The sequence below is a fragment of the Lathyrus oleraceus genome, chromosome 2 (assembly GCF_024323335.1).
Source record: "Lathyrus oleraceus cultivar Zhongwan6 chromosome 2, CAAS_Psat_ZW6_1.0, whole genome shotgun sequence".
Lineage (NCBI taxonomy): Eukaryota > Viridiplantae > Streptophyta > Magnoliopsida > Fabales > Fabaceae > Lathyrus > Lathyrus oleraceus.
Window position 1 is genome coordinate 215625876 of NC_066580.1, and position 12262 is coordinate 215638137.

General features: G+C 35.6%; 1 long non-coding RNA gene across 1 annotated transcript; it reads right to left on the reverse strand.

The window, feature by feature from the left end:
* Window positions 1-6480: 6480 nt before the first annotated feature.
* LOC127118936 (uncharacterized) lies at window positions 6481-7918 on the reverse strand. The gene is made up of 2 exons (XR_007802455.1): window positions 6981-7918; window positions 6481-6744 (listed from the first exon to the last, which is right to left on the reverse strand). It is a non-coding gene; the product is annotated as an uncharacterized LOC127118936 (long non-coding RNA).
* Between the last annotated feature and the right edge of the window lie 4344 nt (window positions 7919-12262).

Sequence of the window (12262 nt, forward strand, 5' to 3'; positions counted from 1 at the left end):
TAACCCAAACTCTTCTAGCGTGGGGGCTAGGAGGAAGTCTTGAAACTTTGGAGATCTGGTATGGTTGCCTAGATACGGAGGGTTGTTCGTTCAGTCATTTCTATCAAGTACCTACAACAGATTTTGAAATTCCCAAAATGATGGTAAATATATGCAAAAGGTTTATTTTGATGTTGATAGAATGATGATATTAATATCTCCTAACTTTAAAAAAAATCTTTTTGTTGGGGTGATCATGTAAGTATGCCTTATATTCAGTAGGCTTCTTAAGATTAGGTTGGATCTAAGATTCGACTACCCAATCCCCTCACTTATCGAATACAAAGTTTTGGGTAAGATAATAACCCTAGAGTCATGGATTATACCCTTGTTTTACCATGTGAATGAGCAATCGTTCCTACGGTAATCCTTCAAGATAAGTCTCATCTAGGAGGGACCTTAGTAACAACCCTCTCGGGTTGATAACATAAGGTCACCCTGATTTCAGGGTGTTCTAGAAGAGGTCCCCAGAGTCATGGACCAAATTCTAAGTTCTATCATGAAGAAGTGTCAGCCTTCTTATGACAAACCGTTCGAATTGATCTACTCTAGGAGAAATCATCGTGAAAGACCCACGGGATGAGAACCTCGATGGCCAAGACAGGATAACCCTTAAGCTTATGTTTTTTCTCAAGCTTGGGTTTTAACTTCTCACATAGTATCAATCCCCACCAATGATATGATAGTTTAATAAGACAAGAAAATAATAAGGAGTATAAAATCTAAACGAAAATAAATAAATGAGAAGCAGTAAACAAATAAATAAATACAAGCAAGCAAACCACAGGAACACACAAAACCTTAGAACCAAAGGTTAGGACGAACTCTCTTTAGGGAAAGTATAAGAACTCCCTAGCAGAGTCGCCAGCTGTCGCGGTTGGAAAATTTATAGAGTCGTCACCATCCTTTATTCGTTCCTTTGGAACAGATAAATAATGAGAAAACCTAATAGCTAAGGTGAGAGACTAGGTTCGGGAGTCGGTTAAGTAAGGGGAAGGTACTAGACACCCCTTACTTCCATTGTATTCAACGAGATCCTTCTACACTTCTAGGGCTAGTGTATTTTTGTAAGGTGTTTGCTTGATTTCTAATTAACTATTGATTATTTATTTATTTAGAGAAAGTATTACATTTAAATGAATGATGTCATACCCCAAAATTTGCCCTCTTTTTTTTATTTTTCGTCTAACCTATAACTTGATATCCATCTAACCTCATCCGTACTCATTCACATTCATTCATTCATTAATGATTAGCATCTGCTTACAGGTATTATGGATTCAAGGTTGCGGTTGATAAAATCGGAGTTTGACTGAAGTTTGTGGCATTGCACATCATGTGGGTTGAAATCCTGATTCATGACTGTAAGACCCCAATTTTGACCCTAAGATCCCTCATGTTATTCTCATCATATGCATTAGCATTGGGATCACATCTTGGCATTCTCTTTACTCCTCATTCATTGGGTTTTCATTCGGAGAGATCACCAAGCATATTTGATTGTATCATACTTCATTTCCCATTATTTACTAACCAAAATGCCAAAAAATATGTCATTGTATAGTTTAACTCTTTTGTAGGTAGTGTGCATGTTCGCCTATGCTCTATCAAGCTCATATCTAGGGTTTAAGACCCTTAATGCAAGAAGCTCAATTCATAATTGGTCTACAATGGCTCTAGATATCATATACGGATCCCCATGATCTTCACATGTTATTTTGATCAAGAAATCACCAAGAGTTTGGAGTTGGTTTCCCTTGGAAACCCTAATTCATTTGGGTATCTTATGTGACTTCTTCAACAAGTTTCTTCACCAATTGATCAAATATTTTAATGGATACTTAACATTAAATCATCTTATGCATATATGATCCTCCATGAGTCCCAAAAGTCAAGAGAATATCAAGCTAGCAAGTTGGTTCATGGTGGTTGACCAGAGAAAGTCAACTGGTCAAAACTGGGGTTCCCTAGACCCTATCTTCTACAATTTTTGTCATATGAAAATGATTCCAAGATAAAAGTTACTATAAATTACATTACAAACAACTTTCATGTTGAGGTAAAGATCTAGTTTTGCTTTGAAAGTCATTTTTTATGGTGAAAGATTATAGGTCATTTTGTTTGAACCCTAGTTTGGAGGTCAACTTCCCAAGACCATAACTTTCCCATTTATTATGATGTGAAAGCCATTCAAATTTCATGATCAAGTTCAAGATGTATACTTCAACTTTGATGTTTGTAGGAAGTTCAAATTCAACTTGTAAATGCATGTGCCAAGAGGAAACATTATAGGCCATTTTCGGCCAATACCATTAAACAAGTGATTTTCCTCAACTTATAAAACGCATAACTCCTTCATGCTAAATCCAATTTAGGTCCAATTTGTTACCAAATTAAATATATTTGAAAGAGATACAACTTTGATGAAGTAACGTTTCTCATTTGATGTCCATAGAAAAAGTTATTCAAGGTGGAAGAAGTGAACATATGGCTTGATACTTAGAAATGTTTTTGATATGTTTGATTTTCCAAACTTCCAACTCAAAATTCATCATGATCCAAGCTTCAAATAAAAAAGTGTTCAACATGAAAGTTGTTCCTCTTGATCTAACCTTACCAAAAGGTCCAAAATCATCTCATTTGAACAAAGTATGAGGTGCTTGCGCATGGGTTAAAGTTGAAGGACCATTTGGATGATTTCAAGTTCCACTTTTCATACACGAATGCATGGCTTGACAACATGATTTCAGCATGGCTTACACTCAATTTTGGACGTAAGTGAATCACTTGATGGGCCTATCACACGCCCATGCAAGCATGCAAGAGAGATTTTCAAACTTTTGCCAAAAATGAAAGTGTGCAATTATCAATCTCATGGCCTATAAATAGGACCTCTCTTGCTCATAAATAGGGACATCATACCCAAGCTTTGATTCAGCAAACCCTAACCCTCACTATTAAAGGATAAGCTTGAAGATTTTCTTTGAATATCGAGTTATAAATCTCCAACTATTTTGAGAATGAAACTCCAAAAGTCCATCCCTTTCCTTGATCCATTTCCATTCCATCAAGCATATGAAGCAAGGCCAAGCATAATTGAAAGCAAGATCGTGTCAATCTGAAGCTCCATTGAAGGTGAATTTTCAGTTTTTCATCTCTTCGATTCTCACTCAATTCTCCACTATTCTTGTTGATTTTTGGTTGTCTGAATATCTATCAAATGTAGGCAACAACATTGAGTTGCTTTGAGGTCAAATTGAAGCAACTCAGTTCATGATCCTCAAAATTCAAATACCTGTATCTTTTTATATACTTGGAATTGGACAAAATTGAGCCCAGATTCGAGCTCATGAGCATTTTTTCTTCAAAATAGTGTACTCATTTTCCATTTTCTTTGAGTTTTGGTTGGACCAGTCCGGTGTCCCTCACCGGAGAATATGACCGGAGCTAGGGCTCCGGTGGTGCGCTGGATCAATCTGGGCCATCTGATCTGAGTCCCAGAATCTAATCTTACGCGTCCATTGTGATTACCACCCGTGTGGAACATTTGACCGAAGACCACATGAAACGCGCGTTTTGGACCATTTGATCTGCCACCTCAATTAATGAGGGAGATCAGATGGTCCACGTATTTTTGAATTTCTGATTTTTCATTTTAATTGCTTTATTTTAATTAATTCATATTAATTTCATTATTGATCCAAAAAAATATGGGACTTTCACCAAAAAAAAATCAAATATTTTCCTCTTTCATTTTCTGAATTAAAAATATTTTTTGGATCAATATTGATATTTTTCATGATTTAATTGTTTCTGTGCATATTTTAAATTGTTTAAATATACTTCTGACTTTTCAAAAATCATGAATTTTTTTGTCTGAGGTCCTTTGATCTTCATTGACCTAGGATAAATCTCTTTGCCATTTATTTGGTGTTTTGAAGAGATTTTAGGTTTTTGCTCAAACATAATTTAATTTAATGCATTTTTAATTGATTTTTAATTTGTTTAATTGAAATAATTTGTGTTGAGCCATTTTTATTGACTTGTGGAGTTTGACTATTGTGTTTGGGCCTTGGTCAAGGTTGATTTGACTTTTGTTGGATTAAAATCATTGGATTTAGGGGATTGATGAAATGTACATTTCATCTCCCAAAATGAATGAATGATTTTAATTTGATGAAATTCCTCCCATGACCAATTTATGTTTGTCTCCTTTCCCCTCCCTCTTCATATTCAATCCCATTTTATCTCACCCATTCCATTGACCAATGATATCTCTATATCCTAAGGCTAATTGGTTCATAAACCAATACAAGTATGGATGAGATTAAGTCCACCATTTTGCCATTTTATTTTAAATGTGGTGTGTTTTAGGAGTATGGTTCATTATACCATATCTCTAACATGCATTAACACTAAAATTTCTATTGCCTGGCCTCAGATAACTGTGACTCCTACATAAGTCCAATTACGATTACTTAACATAGCGCTAAATTTTGACCCAAAGGCATAACATTCTAGTAAGTGAGTTTGTAAGTCTCCCCCCTTTCATGGTATTGTGTGGAAACTTAGCCTTTTTTCCTTCCTTTGGAAGATGTCTTGGTTCAAGGATCCATGTTTGTGAACAGAGGGTTGAGTTTTCTCCACAGAATGACTTAATCAATTGAAAAGCAAAAACAATACTAACATCTAATCCACTAACTATTTGACTAACTTTTAATTTCAAGCGATTTACTTTTATGCACTTTAAATTTAAGTCATTTATCATTTGCCATTATGGACTATTAGATTTGATATGAGACTTGGACTTAGAATTAGGAAATATTCCCTATGCAAAAGGACTTGGCCAATGCCAAAATTTCTGAAACCAAGTCATTATGAAGTGAGATTACATCTGATGCAAGTATTGGGATCCACTTGAGTTCATATGCTACATGGTCTTGATGCGAATGTTACTTTGAACTTGTGTCTAATGCCGTATTCTGAGCCATTCAAGGAGTATGTCATCTAATACATGGGAGCTTAAGAAAAAGACTATGGAGTTGCTAACTTGGATGTAGCTATCTTTATTTGATGCCTTGCTCTTCATCTTGCTACCTGTATATTGATATTGCTTGATTTTAAAGTCCAAGAGAAAAGTTGGTTTCTATATGACATTCTTGTCTATTGGATTGCATCCCATTGGTCAGATATTTTCAACTCTTAACTTTTAAGTTCTTGCTTAGGATTAGTCTCTTCATCTCCTCTCACTTCTTAAATTTCAAATATCTCCCCCCTTTTTTAAAATCTTATTTGCTTGTGATTTCTAAACTTAGACTCTTTATTGCAAATTAGAAACTTTGGCCTTATGCCATTGCATTTTTTCAAACTATTCTTTTCTTAATTCATACTTGTAAATGAACTTAATCATATTTTGACTTAAAAATTTCAAAAAGACAAAAAGAACTCACACTCATTCAAACTCTTTTAGGTCTTTTGTGCCTCTTTTAAACTTAAACTTTTGTTAAAAGAAATCCACTCATTTTTTGAAATTGTTACCACAAACTACGAGGTTTTGATCCCTCATTTTTATGTTGGTACGTAGGCACAAGTTCGAATGTCTTGTCAAACACAAATTTAATTAATGAATTCTTTTCTCATCCATATACTCTATTTTATTGCAAACATCTTTTATATCAAAACACATGCACACATAAAAAAGGGCTCCCTAGGAGTACCTAGGACACTTTGGGTGCTAACACCTTCCCTCTGTGTAACCAACCCCCTTACCTGTAATCTCTGACATTTTATTAGTTTTTATTTGAAAACTTCTTATCTTTGGGTTTTGTTCATACTTTTCCCTTTTCCTTTGGAAACAATAAAAGCACGGTGGCGACTCTGGTTTAATTGATGTTAAGTTTATCCATAACTTAATGGTCATGAATTTACCGCTACAATGACCTTACTAGCCAAGGATCTTGTGCATGACCTATTGTCGGGTCGATATTCGACTGGTGTGATTCATAGCATTGACCAAAGTCAACCATCAACCTCTAAATCTTTAATCATGTGATCCGTAATCATTTCATTTTTTTCGAATTAATTCTAGAAGTTTTGAATTGATTTTAAGGTTCAAATTTGACTTTAATTCAAAATTTGATTCTCAGGATTCAAGTCAACTTTGGAGAATTAATTTGATTTTAGGGAAATTATTTCATCATTTTTAGGGAATTGACTTTTAAAAAAATGATCTTTTGATTTCATATTAATTTTGACATTTTTACTAGAATTTTTTTTTAATTTCACTAATGGGCCATGTTAATTCCCTAAGCCCACATTAAAAGAAATAATCATTTTTTCTTAAATCCAACATGAACCAAATTTTTCCATTGTCCAAACTAATTCCTAAATATCCAATCTCTAAGACAATCCAATTAACCATTTTTACTAAATCCATATCCATCCATCAAAGCAATAATCCATTTTTATATCCAATTATCCATTTACCACATTAAATCCACATAATAACAATTTTCCAAATTACCCATTATCCAAGTAAAACAAAATAAAAAAAAATGCAATTGAGCTGCTACCAAAAGCTATAAGAAGCTGCGTGAAACAGAAAAGCTGCTATCAAGCATAAGCTGCGACAAACCACAAGCTGCATAAGCCAAGATGATGTACATAGGCCTTCCAAATCCAACGGCAATGCCGACAATACGAAACCTGCAAAAAAACCAGATCCAACTGTTAACTAACCAACTAAATTTTTCAGCTTCGTAACTATATAACCATCTCCGTAACAGAACTTTTGGGAGAGCTTCTAACAGAATTCAGAATCCGCAAAACGGTTACCCTCTCATCATTATAACTAACCTCCAGCTCTAAGAGAAAGGATTTAGTTTTTCTTCCTGCAAAAAAACTGTAACAGATCTCCATTTTGAAGATGAAGAAGTTCTTACCTATTTTGAAGAACTCTTTTGATTTTTGAATCATTCTTCTTCGCTCTTTCAATCGGTATTTGCTAGATCTCCATTTTTTCGTTTCTTCATCGAATCTTGGTGAACTAGAACCGTCAGATCAGGGAGTAGTGGAGAGTTGTGATTCGAAGTTTCATCATCGTCGCGATCACGTTCAAGCATCATCCCTGTCATCATCACCATAGATTGGAAGTGGAGGCGGTCAGATTGGAAGTAGAGAAAGAAGGGAGAGGATCCACGGTTCTTCATACGAGTTCTTCATTCCAGTTTTCATATATTCTTCACGTAACGGAAAGAAGGAATAAAATCGAAAGAAAACAACTAGCTTCAAAGAGAGTCCGATATATTCACTCCCCGATTCGTCATCATTGCAGATTTACCGGTAGCTCAACGAAGTGCTTCATCACTAATCAGCATCGGTCATCGCTACCTCCTCCTCCTCGTCGTCGGTGCAAATCGAAGAGCGAACAACAACGGAGCACAACGCTCGAAGAACGACGAACGCGCCACCGGAGCCACCGTGCCAGACTCGTCAGGTACCTTCGATTGATTTTTTTTCGTTCCTCTAGCAAATAAGATTGGTGATTTCCTACTCGACGACGACGAGAGGAGGATCCGGAAATTGTAGCGCCGCACTTAGGTTCTTAAAGAAGCTTCGTCTCGTTCATGAACCATGGAAGATGTATGGATTTTGTGGGGAAGGTTGGATTTGCGCCATCCTTGTGCTTCAGTGATCTTGGGCCCAAGGCCCATTCGAGTTCCCTTTCAATTCGTAATCCCCCATGGCGTTCCACACCCCATCAACGGGCTTGCATAGATTGGCCTCAGGGCCCAACCTTTTAGGATTGTTAATTTTTTTCTGTTAGAATCAGATTAGAATCTTGATTATGGGGTTTATTAGTGGATTGAGGTTCAATTAGATTGATTAGGGTTTTAACCTTGATTGGTTTCATTAGAAATTATTAGGATTTAATTAGAGTTATTTAGAATGTTATTAGATTAGGATAATTAGAAATATAAATTTAGATTAGATTGTTAGATAATTAGTTTTTTTTATAATTTTAATTAGGTATTAAAATTAGGTTAGAGTTTAATTAGAAAGTGATTAAAAACATGGTTAGAATAATTAGAATTGGATTAGAATTTTAAAATATTAAAATGTGGTTAGTTTAAGCGAATTGGCGTTAAAAATTTAGAACTTGGTTTTGATTAGTAAAAAGATTGTAAAAAATATCATAATCTTTGGATTTAATAATTTTAGAATTTAGAAATATTAATGGTTTAATCCTTTAGAATTTAGAAAAATAGAATAGTTTAGAATCTAATGGGGTTTACTTAGAACTTTTCATGATTTCAGTTTTAATTCAATATTCCATAATTGTCAAATGACTGTTTTACTCCTAGGTGTAGAAATAATCCATTTTTGCATGTTCCCGTAGTTTTAGGACTTAGAAAATTATTCCAAATAAACATTAATCCTTTAGATAGTGTTTTCACTTTCAATTAATTTTTTTCACTGATTAAGTTGATCAAAATACGCTTTGATCAACTAAATCATTTGACTGTGCTTAATTCCCCAAGCTTAGTCAAGCGATCAAAAGACTCTTGATCACTTGATAAAGCAAGTCCTTGAGATCAAGATGTTGGATACTGGATCTCCAAGTTCAATCAAGATTGAAAGATCAAGATCGAGAGTTCAAGTTATGCAAATCAGTACAAGATAGGACTACTATTCAAGCATTACAAAGGTCAAAATTTTCAACACTTGTTAATCATGAGCCAAGTTGTGTGCCATGAGTCTTAAGTAATAGAGAAGGAATGGGATTGGAGAATTCCTACCCCCATTCTGAATATCTTTGGATGCGGGACAAATGATCTGTTTGCTCACTGTATTCACCTCTATTCATAGGATTTAGCACAACTCGATTCAAGTTGATTGACAAGCCCCTGCATCATTGAAAGACAATCCTTCATCATAGGAAGTTGCAAGGAAATTCAAATTCAACACTTATCGATTATGATGCAAGTTTCGCGTCATGAGCCTTAAGTAGTAGAGAAGGAATGAGACTAGAGAATTCCTACCCCCATTCTGAATATCTTTGGGTGTGAGACAAATGACCCAGTTGCTCACTGTATTCACCTCTATTCATATACTTTAGTGCAATTTAAATCGAATAATTGATAAGTCGTTCTACACAGATTGAAGATCAGACTAGAGATCAGACTTCAACCTTTCAGGGTTTCTCTTTCTATCCTTTTGTTCTCTCAGTAAAACTAAAACCATTTTGTGAATAAACTCAAAAACAATTAACCCTACGATTAGGATTGTACGACACGAGCCTTAAGCAATGGAGAAGGAATGGGACTGGAGAATTCCTACCCCCGTTCTGAATATCTTTGGGTGTTGGACGAATGACCCAGTTGCTTACTGTATTCACCTTCATTCATAGACTTTAGCACGATTCGAATCATGACTCTCATTTCAGAATAAAAGCAAACTCACCTCATCAAACTCAATTTTGCCTTTGGGCTTCATTTTTAGTTTAAAACCTTTTCAGAAAGGATGTGTTACTTTCGTTCTACCGTGAACGACGCTTAAGCCTCCATGCACGAGCAAACAATGTCTAACTGCTAGAGTGCGATCTGAGTTCATCCATTCTACCGTAAACAGACAGACGCTTAAAGCTCTCATGCTCGATCATACAAGCCAGTCGACAGTAGAACGCGAACGTTGATATTGTCCACTAAAAATAACTAATGCATCTGTCCTAGTTCCACGAACTACGGAGCTCTGATTTCCTCATTGAATGAATGAGGATACGTAGGAACGAGGGCCCAAATCCTTGGCGAGCACAATTACTTATAACCTTCATTTTCCATAATTATCTATTTCTCACCTTTTTCACACTTATCTATTAACCCCTGTTCCCTTTTCGCGAGTAATCTTCAGATAATAACACCTATTCTTGCAAAGAACATTCAAAACGGTTCCCATGGAGTACCATGGATGTTTGGGGTGCTAATACCTTCCCCTTGCATAACCGACTTCCTTACCCATTTCTCTTTCCCTCGGGTTTTATCGATGTTTTCCCTTTCCTTCGGGAATAAATAAAGTTCGATGATGACTCTGTTGTATCTTTGAGCGTGCGATGCGCTCGGGTATTTTTCGCGTATCTTCAAATGAGAGACCCAAAAAGGTATTTTATGATCGTACTCGCTAGATTTTACAACTCTATGCCTACGTACCTCCGTCTTAGGCAAGGGATGAGAGTACCGTAGTTCGTCTTGAAAATGTTAATTGGTTGAATGTTTTTATCCCTTGGAAATTCTCACGCATAGGGGGCGGAGAAATGATTTTAGAAAATGCCTCAAAACACTAGGGTAGAGGTCTTATGGTTTGAAGTGAATTTCAATTGATTTTTATCCCTTTATCCCTTGCAAAAATCTTGTTTTAATTTATTTAAGAAAATAAATTAGGAGTCATAGTTTATGTGATAACCCCTTATCTTGATTTTTATCCCTTTATCCCTTGCAAAAATCTTGTTTTAATTTATTTAAGAAAATAAATTAGGAGTCATAGTTTATGTGATAACCCCTTATCTTGATTTTAATCGCGATTTAACCTTTAACAATCCCTTTATCCCAAATTATACCACATGTCTTTATCCCGTTATAATTTAAACATATCATTTAATTTGATAATATAATAAATATAATATAATACCAAATAAAGTACAAATAATTTAAATAGGATGTCATAAGATATATCCCTTTTCTCGATTCTATCCCATTTTTATATCCCTTAAGCCCTACTAATTATACCCAATTATGTTAATATCACAATTAAATAAATTAATCATAATTTAATTATTCAATTTTTTAAGAATATTACTCTAAATAGCATAATTAAATAATTAATAATTACAAAGTTCTAAAATATTGTGGATTAATTATTAAGATTTAGTTAAAATGTATTTATTAGTTTAATAGATTAATCATGATTTTTATTAATAAGTATAGCTAAATAAATAATTAGTTAATTAAAATAAACCAGGGGTTGCATTTTGAACTAGGTCAGTAATTGGGCCCTTAGGAGGGGGCGTAAATAACAAAAGGAAGAGTCCACCAAGACTCTGAGGCCCACATACGAGACATGGTCTATGATGAGGGAGAGTCAACCGTTGACTCCCTCTCATCGTCTGATCGTGATCTGAGAAGGACGGTGATGTGTATCCCCTGCCTTTGATCAGGTTGACTGGTCAAAATATGCAGATTGAGGGGGCCATATTTAAGGTCAAGAAGGGAGCACAGTGCACACGCCAATACCAAATCCTTGGATGACCGGGACAACCAATCTGGCTTTCCTTGGAGCGCCATTTGGCGCACATCCGAGAGATCACGAGGGAGGTATAAGAACGAACTCCCTTCATAAACTCTCATTCTCTCTTCTTTTTTCTCTCTCTTAACTTTGAACTCTCTCTACCTTCTCTCTAGCATCCTCCCCATGAGCCACTCTCTCTCACCGTGGTCCACCAACCGGACCACCACCTTCAACCAGGATCTTCATGTTCATCATGAACATGAAGAACACCCAACCCTTAGATCTCAGGAAGCCTAACCCCAACCCTATAAACCCTAACCTGGGTTCATGATGAAGCATAACCCTAAAGAACCCTAGGGTTCATGTGATGAACCCTAACCATAAAAAACCGTATGGTTCATGTGATACACCTTAACCCTAATTTTGAGGGAAAATATGCCTAGTCCTTATTTTAATGATGGCAACCCTCTCTATTCGCCCACATCGTGTCTTTGAGTAATGTCATCATAGCATAGAAAGCATTCATCCTTTAACATGTTTAAAATATAGGTTCCGTGTGTTCAAGCATATAGGAGCATATCTTTAATGTGAATCATGCACTTAATCATAGTAAACATCCTAGGTTCATAAGAGATCGACTTAAATTGGTCATAATATGTTGCAAAACTCATTTTTGGAAGTTTAACATTTTTGATTCGACTCATGACTCGGAGCAAAACCTTCGGGTCCAAACAGGTCGACTCATAGGTCGACTCATTCCTAGAAAACCTGAATGAGTTGACTCATGCACTCTTTAGGTCGACTCATTTCCCAATCATATTGCCACGGGTTCGAACAGGTCGACTCAACCATGTAATAAACTCTGTTTGAGTCGACTCAACCATGTAATAAACTCTGTTTGAGTCGACTCATCCCCTGATTAAGTCGACTCGTCGCATGTTTC